This window comes from Mustela putorius, unplaced genomic scaffold, assembly GCF_011764305.1.
Source record: "Mustela putorius furo isolate JIRA1106 unplaced genomic scaffold, ASM1176430v1.1 tig00003850_pilon_pilon_pilon, whole genome shotgun sequence".
In the NCBI taxonomy this organism is placed as follows: Eukaryota; Metazoa; Chordata; class Mammalia; order Carnivora; family Mustelidae; genus Mustela; species Mustela putorius.
Window position 1 is genome coordinate 10,772,555 of NW_025422002.1, and position 13,732 is coordinate 10,786,286.

The following is a 13,732-nucleotide window of genomic DNA, read 5'->3' on the forward strand; positions in this document are numbered from 1 at the left end:
CTGGGGACACAGTAATTGGCAGCTTTGGGTGCCCCGCTGGGGACCTGTGTGGGGGGAGGGCAGGTAAGCGCCAGGCACACTCTTTCCAGAGCTCAGTCTGTGTGGATCTAATCAGCAGAAATTTCCCTTTATTAAGGCCTGGCCCCCAAACCCATCATTAAGGACTCTTCAAGCTTAAAGTCTACGGTGGATCAACCACAAACAATGTGACAAAGCCCAATTTCCCAGGGAACAGGACAGCTGAGAGCTCTTCCCCCTAGACCTTTCTATGCTTTATTCTGCCTCACAACATGCTTTAGGACCTCTAGACTCATCTGTCCATCTGTCCAGCTAGACTATAAAGGGTGGAAGACCACAGATGATATCGCCGCACAAAGATGTCAGGGAGTTTGACTGTGGGGTTCCTGGGTAACTGCCCACAGTCACTTCCAGACCCTCCTGTAGATACTAGGTCAAGAATGAGGCTGTATGAAACAGACGGTCTCCCCCAGGGCTAGGCCCTTGAATGCAACAGTCAACCAGACTAGACAAGCTTCCTATCCTCAAGGAGCTGATCGTCTAGAGGGGAGACAGACAACAAATAAGGGAATAAATACAGAAAGGAATGTTAATGTGATAAATGCTGTTAAAACACAAGTGCCGTGATGGGGGATGCTCTTTCTAGATGAGGGATGGCCTCAGTGGGGAATTGCCACTTAGCTTGATGAGAAGGAACCTATCCTATAGAAAGAAGGAGAAAAAGCATTCTAGATGGTGAAACAGCATATGCAAAGGCCTGGAGATAGGAAAGGGGCTGATGAGTTTGAGGAATGGAAAGGAAGCCCGTAAGCTAGAGAAGAGCGAGGGAGGAGAGAGGGGTGGGATGACCAGCTAGAGAGGCTGGGTTTTACCCGTGCCTCATGGGGAAGACTGCAGAGTTTGAAGCAGGGGGCACCACAGTCTGATTCATATTGTTATAGGAGTCCATCTGGCCACTTAGGGAGAACAGATGATGGGAGGAAGGGTACAAGAGAAGATGGGGGAACCAGTGAGGGAGGTCACCCTTTCATTTATTCAACATGTGTTTATTCAACAATGTTTTAATGAAATTTCTGAAAAACACAAAAATAAAAACAAACAAGACTCATCAGCTAGAGCCTGTCTCCAGAGGTCCAAGGTCTGCTGCCTGGGCACTGGCAATAACAGGAGAGGCAGGAAGGTCTTCCTAAACAAGGAGACATTACAGTGGGGTCTTAAAGGATGGCTATGGGGTGTTCCAGGGGTGGAAATGGCTTGGGCAAAGCCTCAGAGGTGAGGGAAAAGGTCACTGTGAGTGGGGGCTGTGCTCCAATCTATATAAATGGCTAAATTCCTGACCAACTTAGGGCATGAAGTAATTCACTGACAAAAAGTGGTATGAAGGTCAAGCATGGAAGATGCTGGAAGGGTCGGTGGGGGAAAAATTATGGGGGTTGAGGAGTTTGGCAGTGGGGAACACTGAAGACCCTGACCAGAGAGTGGCATGACAAATGGGCATTCTGAGGGCGTCCCTGGTAGCCATGAAGGGGGCTAAGGCAAGATACAGGCAGAGAGGATGAAGGTGAGGGCAGGCTGGTCTTCCCATTCTGATTCTATGAATAATAATACTAGTCATACTAACAACAGATACTTCATAGAACTTCCTGTGAAGAGCAACAAGCACTGTTCTAAGATCCTTACACCTAATAAATTATTTAATCTGCACGAGAACCCTATGGAATAGGTACTGTCACGTATTCCCATTTACAGGCAAGGTAACTGAGGCACAGACAGAATAGATCACTTGCTTAAGGTCACACAGTGAGGAAGCACTGGGGCTGGGAATCAAGCCCAAGCTTCCAGCCTCCAGTATCTGCTCTTTTTTTTTTTTTTTTTTTTAAGATTTTATTTGTTTATTTGACAGAGATCACAAGCAGGCAGAGAGAGAGAGAGAGAGAGAGAGAGACAGAGGAGGAAGCAGGCTCCCTGCTGAGCAGAGAGCCCGATGTAGGGCTCGATCCCAGGACCCCGGGATCATGACCTGAGCCGAAGGCAGGCTTTAACCCACTGAGCCACCCAGGTGCCCCCCAGTATCTGCTCTTAACATCTTCCCAGTGCTGTCTTCTCCATTTTAGACCCCACAATTCTGCATCCTGGGATTTTGTCTACTTGACAGAAAGAACCACCCCCCAACAGGGCCTTTGGCTGTCCTCTGAAGCCCTAAGAATTCAGCAATAGGTCCTTCCACAGACACAAATTGGCCACCTCCCCCTCACAGCACAGTTGCTAACCAGCTGACCAGGGGCAAGTCCCTGATCCTCTGTGAGGGAGCTGCAGAGTGAGGATAGAATGCTATCCTCATGGGATGGACATGAGAACTGTGTGGCAGCCACTGGCATGGTCATCACTGTAGCCACCAGGCATGGAGCAGGGGCTGGGCAGGGTCCTTGACTCCCAACTTGCATCATCTCCACAAGGGCGACCGCTACTCCCCACCCCCCCACACACAGGTGAAAACACTGAGGCTCAGAAAGGAGCAATAACACCCACAGAAACAAAATTTGGCAGAGCTGGGATCAGAATTACAGCTCCCTCAGTAGGGTCTAGGAGACCTTAAGGCACTGAAGACTTTTCTCCTCAAATTTGGACCTGGTGTGACTCCAACCCTCTGAGGGGTTACTGGGGTATCTTTCGGGGAGTGAGGATGAAGAGCAAGGATGTGGCTGATTCCAGGGGCCCAGCTCTGTCTCTGCCAAGGGGTCAGCCTCAAAGGTATCCTGAACTTCCTCCTGTGTGCAGCTGTGTTGGGGACATGGGGTGGGTATGAACAGCCCTGTTACCGGCTTGGGGTCTGGCCCAAGACCTTGCCCTTTCTCCTGGAGGGTTGTGGGGGGTATGTAAACTTTGAGGGGTGGCAGCTAATATCATGATGGAGTCCCGGGCTTCTGGGCTCTCTGCCACCTCAGGCAACACTGCTCCGGGCCTCAGTTTCCCCTTGAATCCAAAGGGCACAGCAGGAGGTTAAGGAGCTGGGCTTTCCTCCCAGCTCTGAGAGTCTGTCCAAACCACAGCACGTCTCCAAGACTGGCTCTCCTCTTCTCTAAATGGGACCAGTGGCACTTAGGAGAGGTAAAGGAAGGCATGCTTGGAGTACCTAGCACAACAAGGTCTCACTTAATGACAGTGGCTGTTATTACTCCAGGCATCCCCCAAGGCTGCAGTGGGGCTCAGGGGAGCTCACCGTGTGAAGGCTGGTCAGCCACTGGTGTTTGTGTTCATTTTTAGCTGCTGTGGTCCCATTATAGAGGTTTGACCCTGGAGTTCAGAGAGATTCCCTGGAGAAGGTTTTGGAGGTCCCAGGGCAAAGGAAGCTGTTGGAATTCCCTTCTCTTGAGGGCTTATGAGCAGACTGGGACCCCAAGGTAGACTCCACAGCCTTGGAGCTGAAAGCTCAGCCACATCGGGCATGGGAAAGGGGTGGAAGAGGCCCCAGACTTCTTCCTCTATTGGCCCCCATTTTATAGATGAGGAAACTGAGGCCCTGTGAGATCCAAGGACTGTGGATGGTGGTGCAAAGTCTTGGATACAGAGATTACTCATGGTCCAGTCCCCAAGCTGGGCATTAGCTCTCAGCTGCCACCTTGCACCTGGGCTGCCTGGCTCCCCAGTGACAGCTATCTCTGGGGCTGATTCATCTCCGGGTTTGGCCAGGAGCTTGGCACACGGCCTGGCACAGACCAGCTACTCAGCCAATATTGGTTATATTGATTTACACTCTCTCCTTTCTTCAAGATCCTCTGAACTTGGAAACTTGAAATTGGCTGGAGGTGGATGGGGAGAAAGGCCTCATTTTAATCTGAAGTGAGTCATGTAAGTTGACAAATTTAGAAGTGGCCTAAAGAGCTCTTGATCTCCTGCCTTCAGATAGTTGCTAGAAGAGACTGGTTCTTTACAATCTTTGCATTACAAATGCACATGTGTCAGCATGGACACTGTCCCCTGGACTGTGCCCCGCCTGGGTCCCCCTCATGAGTCTGCTAGACCCTACTAAGGGAACCTTCTCTACAGAATTTCTCTGTGCAGAACAGGGGCTGCTGCTCTTTCAGGCTTGCTCCTGAGAACCAGATCCACATGGGTGTGTGCATGCACAGCCATGAGCTCCTTCCCTCCAGCTCTGTCCCTTGCCCATGACCTTGAGTAGCAGCAATGCCTGAGCAATCTTGCATCTTAGACATTTAAAGTCCTAGTGGGCACATCTGGCCCGAAAATCCCTGTTTTAAAGATGGAAATTGGTACCCAGGGAGGGACTGTGATGAGTCCAAGGTCACTCAGGGTGTTTGTCTGGCTAGGCTGCACCCAGGTATCTCCTTCCCCACTCCCACTCAAATCCATTCTGTGGCCCTGGTTCTGCCCCGGGGGCTAGGCCAGTTGGCTAGCCAGGACTTTTGCTCTCTCCAGGAGGGAGTTCTGCTGTGTCAACTCTGCAGTAGCCACCAAGAATTTTGGGAAGTGCTGGCCAGTCGGCAGGCAGGTTGGCTGGGAGGTTCTGCTGACCTTGGACGTGGCTCAGTTCAGCCCCTTCCCCTGTGCTGTGGTGAACAAGCAGAAATGGGATACAGCCCAGAGGATGCTGTATCTGGCTGCTACTTCTAGAAACTGCCCTCCTTGGGCAAGGACCACCCCCTGCCCACCCCTCCTCCATAAGAATCAGAGTCCTGGGGAAAGACAGCAATACTGAGCTGCAGCCTAGACACTAGAGAAGAGGCAGCTGTTTGACCTTGGGCATACCCACATGCCTCTTGGCCTCAGGTGCCCCATCTGTGAAACAAGTGCTGTCTGTATTGTTATTATTATTTTATTGAGCCCAGTGTCTATTTCAGCTGCCACTTATTGAACTAAAAGAGACTCATTAGAAGTTTATCAAAAAACAATTGCCTTCACTTCTGCCAAGCATTGCCCTAAGCACTTTAATTTTACTTAATTCTTTATCAATCCTATGAACTGGAGACTTTCGTTATTCCATTTTATAGATGGTGGTACTAAAGCACAGAGAAGTTAAGAAACTTGCACTAGGTCACACAGCAAGGAAATGGTAGAGCAGGAACTGGAATCTCAGAATCTGTATTTTAAACTCCTCCCTGTACTACAGTCTTTGTTGTTTGTTTTGAGCTGCCAATTACTGAGCACCTACTGTATATGGGCACTATGCTGGGTACGTGATTGTTGACCCCTTGTGGACTTCTCACAATAGCCCTGGGTGGGAGAGGAAACAAAGGCTCCTGTGTGGTGCATCAAAATGTCCAAGGTCCCACAGTAACCGAGCTGGGGAGGCAGGTCCTTTATAGGTTTTATCTTATTTACTGTATTTCACTGACTCTAAGGTACGTCCATTGTAAGATGCGAGGCTGCTTTATATACACTTATGAAAGAAAAGGGCATGACTTGTTCTCCTGTGACATGCCACCACTTGTAACAGGCACCCCTCTTTCAGAGATGTCAAAACGTGCATGTGGGAATCAGCTGTATTCACAACAACCCTATAAGGTGGGCACTACTGTCCCCATTTTACAACTGAGGAAACCAAGGCTCAGCGCCCAGGTTTTGGATTTGATGCTAAGCAGGCTCAGCCCAGACCTGGTCCTGAACCACCTGCTACAACGCTGCTAACTGGGCCCTGGGCCCACGTGGGATACGCACCCCGCCCTCGGGCACAGGTGAGAACGCTGAGAAGACTCAGGCAGTGGAAGCCCAGCACCCTTTGCTCCGGATGAGGTTTTGGCTTTCACCCAGGGCAGAGGCCTCAGCCAGACTGGGGGATACCCCAAAATGGATCTCCCACTGCTCCACAACCTTGATGGGAAAATGTGATGGTCCAGCCTCCCATACCACCCTTGAGCTCTTGCTCCAGCCCAGCGAGGCAGGGGTTTCAGGGAGCGAGGCTGGAATGAGCTTCTCTAGATGACATTCCCCATGTCCCCATGCAAAGCAGTCCCTGGGGTGGCCAGACATAGCCAAGTGGAGCAGCCCAAGCCAATGCGGGGAATGCCACCGCTTTACAGAAAACTGCTCTCAGGGTGGGAATAGGAGCCCCAGAGAGACCTGCTTCCTTTCTTCGAAGATATATGGCTCCTGGACCCCAAACAGGGTCATTCATGTCTAGCTTCTCCCCACAGGCTCTTCCAACCCCATACTCCACCGTAGCACAATGTCCCCCGGCCTTTGCAAAAATTAAACCCACCTGCCTGTCTCCCCTAGGACTCAGACTTTCCCCTTCTGAGGCCATCTTTTGAGGAAGCCATCTGGGGACCCTCTTCCAGAAGCAGGACAGAAGCTCAACGTTTCTGAATGTCTGGCATGACCGGGGCTGCATATGGGGCAGCTTTCTCTCCATCATGTTACACACTGTCTTGTTAGGCAGGTCACTTCAACCTCACTTTACATGTCAGAGCACCAACCTCAGAAGGGCAAAGCTACTGGCTCAAGGTCACAGCAGTAAACACGGGCGTTAGGATTTAAATGCAACTCTCCGATGGCCAGGAGGAGGCCGTTTTAATATCCATCTCTGGACAGGACCTGAGCCAAGTGCTCCCTTTGCATTACTTTACTCAATCCTTACACAACAAATAACACTGCGATGATAATAACACTATTGTCATTCCCATTTTACAGATGAAGAAACATCCTCTGAGGCTTCAACGGCCCATAACCCAGGCCAGGCACTTCAGCAGAATCCCACTTGCCTCCCATGACATCTGGGAAGGTGGGTACTTTTATGGAGAATAAAACTGAGGTTAAGTTATTAGTTCGACCACCTATGGCTATCTAACGGTAGAGCCACTTGGATGAGGCTTGGAATAAGCAACTATCCTCTCACACCTGAAATGAACAAATGAACATTTGTTAAGTGGTCGAGGATACATTTTAGCTATTAGTAATGACTATTATATTAGCATTTCAGAACTTGGTAATTACCCCTTCGGGTGATTACCCCATTCTCCAGATGAGAACCAAAAGGTTCCCAGAGCATGAGTGGCAGAGATAAGAAGGCACTGTGGGCTCTCAACCCTCTGCCATGCGGGTCTCCTGGGCCTAGCATAGCCCCCTCCAAACTCCCCTGTCTACTTCCAACTCTCCTTTCTGGAGCTCATGAGCATTGGGTCTGCCCAGGACTGTCTGGAATTCCTGCCCCATGGGTTTTGGCTATGGACAGTCCCCAGCCAGCTCTAAAATGATGGAAAGGAGAAAGAGCACCAGAGACCTGGGTTTAAATCACAGCTGTGCCTCTCACTTGCTATGTAACTCCAGCATGTTCTTAATCCCTAGGGCTTAGCTTCTTTATCTGTAGAATGGATGTTTGTGAGGAAGAAATGAAACACTGTACAAAGGACTTCCTAGCAGTAAACTAGTAGAATATTAGGGATTGTAGTGGGCCCAAGTGTCTCTCCCCAAATTCATGTCCACCTGTAACTTCGAAATGTGGCCCTATTTGAAAATGGGTCTTTGCAGATGTATTTAAAGATCTTAAGACAAAATCATCCTGGAGAGATGGGCCCTATGTCCAGTGACTGGTATCCTTATAAACAAAATAGAGGACAGGGAGATACAAAGAGAAGAAGGGGATGGGAGGATGAAGATAGAGACGGACTCGTAGAGACACAGCCACGAGCCATAGAAGGCCAGGGACCACTGGCGAGCACGGGAAGGTGGGGTTGAGGCAGGGTGTGTGCAGTCTCCCTTGGTCAGACGTCCAGCCTTCAGAACTGTGAGAGACTACATTTCTGGAGTTTTAAGCCACCTGGGTTGTGGTCATTTGCTCAGGCAGCTACAGGAAACAAACTGCGACGGCAGCTCATACCTCAGCCTTGCAGATCTAAACCCTTCCCCCGAGGGCCAGCTGGCAGGAGAATCTGCCCTCACTGAGGACACAAGGCAGGCAGGATTAGCACCCCCTCTTTCTAGGGGAAAGCATGAGGCCAGGGGGCTGACAGGACTTGCCCAAAGTCACCTGTCCCTGACTGACCTGGGCCTAGAACCTGGCTCTCCTGCCCCTCGGACCCAGGCCTCCTCTCCCAGACCTGGGAGCCTCCGGAGTCTTGGAGACCACAGCCCTGGACACCTTCCCTTGCCTCTAGCAGGCTGGGCCACCTTGCCCTCCACTCCTTGGACCCTGTAGGCCTTTGCTGGATTGCACAGGAGGTGTCTCAGGCCTTGAAAACAGCCCTCTGTCCACACAGGGCTCTCTATGGCAGACCAAGGTGAAGCCCTCAGCACATCCCTTGGTGTCCAGCAGGTTCCCAGGGCTTGCTGCAAGCATCACCTCTTCTGTATGGTCATCCTACAGCTGCCTGCTGAAGTGGGCACTGATTCCCATTCTACAGATCAAACACCAGGGCTGGAAGAGGCAAAGTGACTGATTCAAAGGTCAAACTCTTAAACGGCCGAGGTTTCAAACTCACACCTTCTGATTCTCAGTCCAGGCTGATTCTCGAACACCATGACATCTGTTCACTGAGCTGCCCCTGTGGATCCCACCCCGAGCCCAGCCCTCTATGTCCACCACTTTCCTCACTTGCCCCGTGCAATGGCCTGAAAGGTGCATACTCTTACCAACCGTTCCCCAGACGCGGGGACTGAGGCTCCACCCTACTTCCTGCCTTGAACTCCAGAGTCATCTTCCCCATCTACTACCACCACTGACTCTCCCGGTCCAGAGGCATATTCTCCCTGAATATTTTCTTGTTTGAGGCTCCCACTGGAAGGGAGAAATGATTACTGGATGTTCAGTGCTCTGGCCTTAGAGAGAGCAGAGTGGGCCAGATGGACCAGATTCTAGGCAGGAGACCCACCGCTGCCTCCCACACTGCTCTGTGTGATCTAGGAAGGGCTGGGGAGGGAGACTGCTCACCCTCCACAAAGTGTGTATGCCTGTGGCATCCGGCACTTGCACCCCAGACCACTCTGCTGCAGACCCTGGAAACTAAGAGGGATTGAGGGAATCATGCCCTGCACCTCAGGGTCCCCCGCGGCCTACACCTTCACCCTACACCTAAAATGTGCCAATTGCCTCACACACATTACTTAGAATCTTCCCCACAGCCCTGCTTTAAATCTGTTCCCCTTCTAGAGAGGAGAAGATTGAGGTTTACAGAAGATAAGCCATTTCCCTCACTGTCACAGAGCTGGGGATACCCATTGCCACGACTCAACCCCAAGGCTCGGTGAGTCTCTGAGGAGCACCTTCCAGCCACACTGCTGAGAAAGATGGCCTTGTTTGCCATATGAAGGTTGACTGGCCCACAGAAGGGCCAGATTTAGCTCCACCAGAGCCTGGCAGTGGGATGGGAACTGGGGGCTGGAGACGTGAGGGTCAGTCTCACTCTGCCTTCTGATTGCCAGGGGACCTCAGTTTCCCCAGATGTGGCAGAAGCCGGCCAATAGCATAGTGCCCAGGTTACCCCCAGCTCTGAGAGCCTCTGAGCTCCCCCAAACCTATTCTCAATGGCCTTGTCTCCCCCAGGTACAAAGCTATAGAGATGAGAGCCCTGAGACACCTGTGAAAATGCAGCTCTCAGGACCTCGTGAATCATTGGGTAGGGGGATCCAGAAATTTGTCCTCTACCAGGTGATTTTTTAGGTCCACTAATGCTTGAGTCCTACCAGCCTAGAGATTTCCCTTCTTGCTTCCCCTCCTGACCTTGGTCAACTGTAGCAGCAAGGTGCTCCCCTGCTTGAACTCCAGCCCCTGGTGCCAATCATACGTCTCTGCACAGCCCTCTACAGTGCTCTAGGCTCTCGGACAGCAGTGGGGTAAGGCAGGGCAGGAATAGGCATGTCCTGGGCACAGAGGAGGAGACTGAGGTGCAGAGGGGACAAAGCAACTTGCCCAAGGTCATACAGCTGGTCAGAAGTAGAGACTGAACCTGATGCGCTCATCATTTTACCTTGAAATCAAACATCTGGGGAAAACCAGGGGTCAAACAGGCCCCCGCTGCTTCATACCTGGGACCCGGGTGAGATGGTAAGGTACTCTACTCTCCAGCAAGCACAGCATGACCTTGGACAAATCCCTGCTCCTGGCTGGGCCTCAGTTTCCCTGTTATGAATGGGTCTGCCAGGTAACTTTTTAGAAGGCACACATTTGCTCTGGCTTTCTATGTGCCTTCAATTCCACCAGGTAAAAGGGTGATACAGCTGTGTAGGACAGGGGCACACGTGTCTGGGAAGGACTCTGCTCTTACCCTCAGGAGACTCTCTGGACCCTTTCTTGGAGCATCACCCCCAAATTCCAAGTTCTTGGACTGTTGCTTCTCAAGATGTTGGTACCCCAAACTGGAGCTGACCTCATAGAGGCAGGAAGGGGAGGGTCTAAGAGGGCAGGCAGGGAAGCTAATGGTCTAGCTTCTACCCTGTCTCTGCCATGTTCCAGCTGTGTGACCTTGGATAAGCATCTCCACTTCTCTGCACAGCTTCCTTATCTATGGCATGGGAATAACATGGCTATGGGAGGCCCTGGCGAAGGGATGGATGCAGAACAGTAAGCTTGGTAAGTGCTAGCTGGCATATTATTATTTACCCAAGTCTCCTGACCCATGCCTGTACTAGGTGGGAAGAGAAGAGAATGAGGGGCCCCACATTTGAGTCTCTTTACAGCATAAGCCACAGGCAGCTTTTCTGATCTGTGGTCTGGAGAGGACTCTGAGGGCTGCTGGCAGTGCCCTGGACCCCAGCTCCCAAGACTCCATATCAAAGTGCTGATTTCCTCAGGTCAGAGAACAGGGGTGGTGGGGCCAGTCCAGACTCCCGGGAGTCTGGGCCATGGGCAGCAGCTCCTCCTGCCCCCTCCTCTGTCCCCTTTCTAACTCTAGGCAACCTTCTCTGCCACACATCAAGAATCCAAGATGGCTTTTGCTGTGCCCAATCACAGTTCCCTGGGAATCTGGGCTGGCTCTTGCCTGGCCAGTGTCCCTCTGTCCTCACAGGTAGCCCCAAGGGCCAGCCTCTCCCCAGTGCCCACAGAGGCACCTTCACTGCCACAGAAGATGCCTGGAAGCTTAGGGATGTATGGAGCCTGCTGCAACCACAGAGGAGCTGCATCTGTGTGCCTGGGCCATTTCTGTGCATAGGCAACCTGCATTCGTTCACCTGTGGCCACGTTCCAGCATACCGGATGCCCACTAATTCACGGACAGGCATGCAGATGGCATTCGGGACACCACATATGTGTGCTTGTCATTTTCACACGGGGGCCAGCCCGCATGAGACCACATGCCACATTTGTGGCTGCTGCCCGGCACTGTGTGCAGGCCGGTTAGCCCCTATGCAGCCTACTGCATTCCTGTTAGAGCTGCAGGCATGTGTGGGTATGCCACGTTCACAGGTATGTGTGTGCGTTTGTGCATGAGGCAATCGCGTGCCTGCTTTAGCATGCAGGTGAGCGGGTGGTGTTCAGGGATAGGAGTTGTAGTCCCATGTGCTGAGGTGTGTCTATGGGCACAGGAAGTCTATGTGCATATGATCTATGAACATATACAATACACTACTACGTATACTATATTTGTGTGTGTGCATCTGTGCAGATCTGTGGTTGTGTGTATGCCCTGTTGAGAATGGGACTGGGGGTACAAAGGTAGCTAAATAGCACGGGCCATTTGCATCTCTCCTGGACTCTCCCTACAGGGCTCCCCCAGAGCTGTGGCAGCCCCTCCCTGCCACTGCCCCTTCAGCGAAGTTGGCCTGCGCTCCAAGCCCCCTCCTACTGCACACGTCAAAGGAGAATTTCTCCGGATGGCGCCTGCAGCTCCTGGAAATGCCCCAAACGTCAGCTCTGCCTCTTCCCAGTGATTTGGAGAGCAATGCAGGCAAGGAGGGGAGCCCACTCTGTGCTGGGCGAGGGGCACTCAGCGTCACACCCAGACCCTCTGGGGCTGAGCTCGCCTACTTAGCTTACCCTTCTGAAGGTCGAGGCTGGCTGGGCCTCTGCGTGGGGGCCCTGAGACCCCTGGGGGCGCTTCCCTGACTGGGGCAGTCCAGCCACAGAGATCCCTCCCCATACAACCGAGGTGAACAGAGGACAGCCACGGAATGGCCTCTTGATTAGAAAGGATGGCTGCCCACTGCAGCCCACCCATGGGGAGTACAGAGACCTGCTGGTGGGTTTCCCAATCCTGACCCTGCAGGGGGCAGGGAGGAGCCCCAGCTACCTAGCTGTCAGCCAGAGGCCACCCCAACCAGCGGAAGAACTGGGCTTCCAGGCTAAAAGTGCCAACTCCACCACCCAGCATGACTGCTGCAAAATGGCCTGGCCATCCCACTCCTGCCCCCCTTCTGGCCATCTTGGGGACCTGAGGACTCATCCCTGCCACCACATGCCTTGGCTGGCCTGACCTGGTGGTCCTGGCATGCAGCAGCCCACCTGCCAGAGGGACCCCCTGTGGGAGCCTCCCTCTGCTTCTGTCCTGGAACCCAGTGGGGGCCAGGCAGGAGGCACCCTCTAGTCCTCTGCGTCTCCCTGGGACCAAGCTCAGAGGGAAGAGGACCTTGCCCCCTGCTACCGGCTTGCTGGTCCTTGCATAACATCCATCCAGGGGCATCTAATGAGCAGAGGATGCCTGCATCTACCTGAGACCCTGGGCATCCGCTTGTCCGAGACCCCCTTGCTCAAGTCCACAGCACCCCAGTCCTATCCCCCAGCACACGGACCCTCATGCTAGTGTCTCCTTCGGCAGCGGCTCCCAATGCAGCCTCAGCTGCTGCCAGATAAACAAGCCCTGCTTCCCCCCCCCCCCCCCCGCTGCCGCCACCACCATCAGCACTGAAAAAAATCAAATGAAATGAAACAAAATAAAATGGGTGAGGGAGGAAGGGGAGAACGGATTGGGGCGCTTTTTATTTTTTATTTTCTCATGCTGGGGGATGCCGGTACTTACTTGGCTACGAAAATCACCACAAATCCGGCACGGTTTCCAGGCGGGCAGCCCCGTAATCGCGGTGCGGCAGCTGGTGCCGCGGCTGAGCCCAGCCAGCGTGCCCGGGTCCCTCTGCAGACTGTACCATCCTGCCCGAGCAGGTGGGGGGGCGGGGGGGGGCGGAGGCGCCGGCGCCGGCTTCTAGGAGAGCATCTCGTTGGCAAAATGCAATCTCGGGGGAGGCAGAGGCCGCCCCAGCCGCTGCGCTGCCGGAGGCTGGGGGAGGGGGCGGAGGACCGAGGACGAGGGAGGGACGCGGGGAGGGCTTGTTCTGGTGGGGGGGGGGGCTGGGGGAGGAGAGTGGGGGCAGGGGTGTGTGGACCGAACCACCACGTTGTTGTTTGCGGTTTTAATTCCTCCCGTGGGATCATGAGGAACTGAAGCTGGCAGAGTCCCAGGAATATGCCCGCTCCCCTGAAGTAGGAGGGAATGTCAAGGGCATGGTGAGGGTAGGGTTGGGGCTGAGTCCGATTGGAGGGCATCCTGTGACTGATGGTGGTGGGGGGAGAGTAATTGGGGAGAGGGAAAGATTTTGCTCAAATGGCCCCAAGTCATCCCCCACTTTCTGGGGGACTCCTTTGGCTGTGCAGTGAGTGGGCTCTGGTTTCCTTCTCCTTTTGGTCAGGACACCCCCCCCCCCCGGACCTGGGTGGGGCAAAGGTCACATAGGGGTAGCAATGGACTCAACACAGACTAAACACATTAGTGGTTGCAGGTCCAATATGACAGAGACCGCACTAAGCTCCCTTCTGCTCCTACTGCCCTACTCT

General features: G+C 53.1%; 1 protein-coding gene across 10 annotated transcripts in view; it reads right to left on the bottom strand.

The window, feature by feature from the left end:
* The window catches only part of ATP2B2 (ATPase plasma membrane Ca2+ transporting 2), a 365,479-nt gene that overhangs the window by 150,489 nt on the left and 201,258 nt on the right, over nt 1–13,732 (bottom strand). For 3 of the 10 annotated variants that reach the window (XM_013054571.2, XM_013054562.2, XM_013054563.2), the window contains exon 1: nt 12,924–13,067. The exons of 2 other annotated variants lie outside the window; for them this stretch is intronic. The gene's annotated coding sequence lies outside the window, so the exon portion shown is untranslated. Of the gene's footprint in view, nt 1–12,923; nt 13,068–13,732 lie in introns of those variants that run through there. 5 more of the 10 variants (XM_045063310.1, XM_004738527.2, XM_004738531.2 and 2 more) reach the window with 3 other exon arrangements.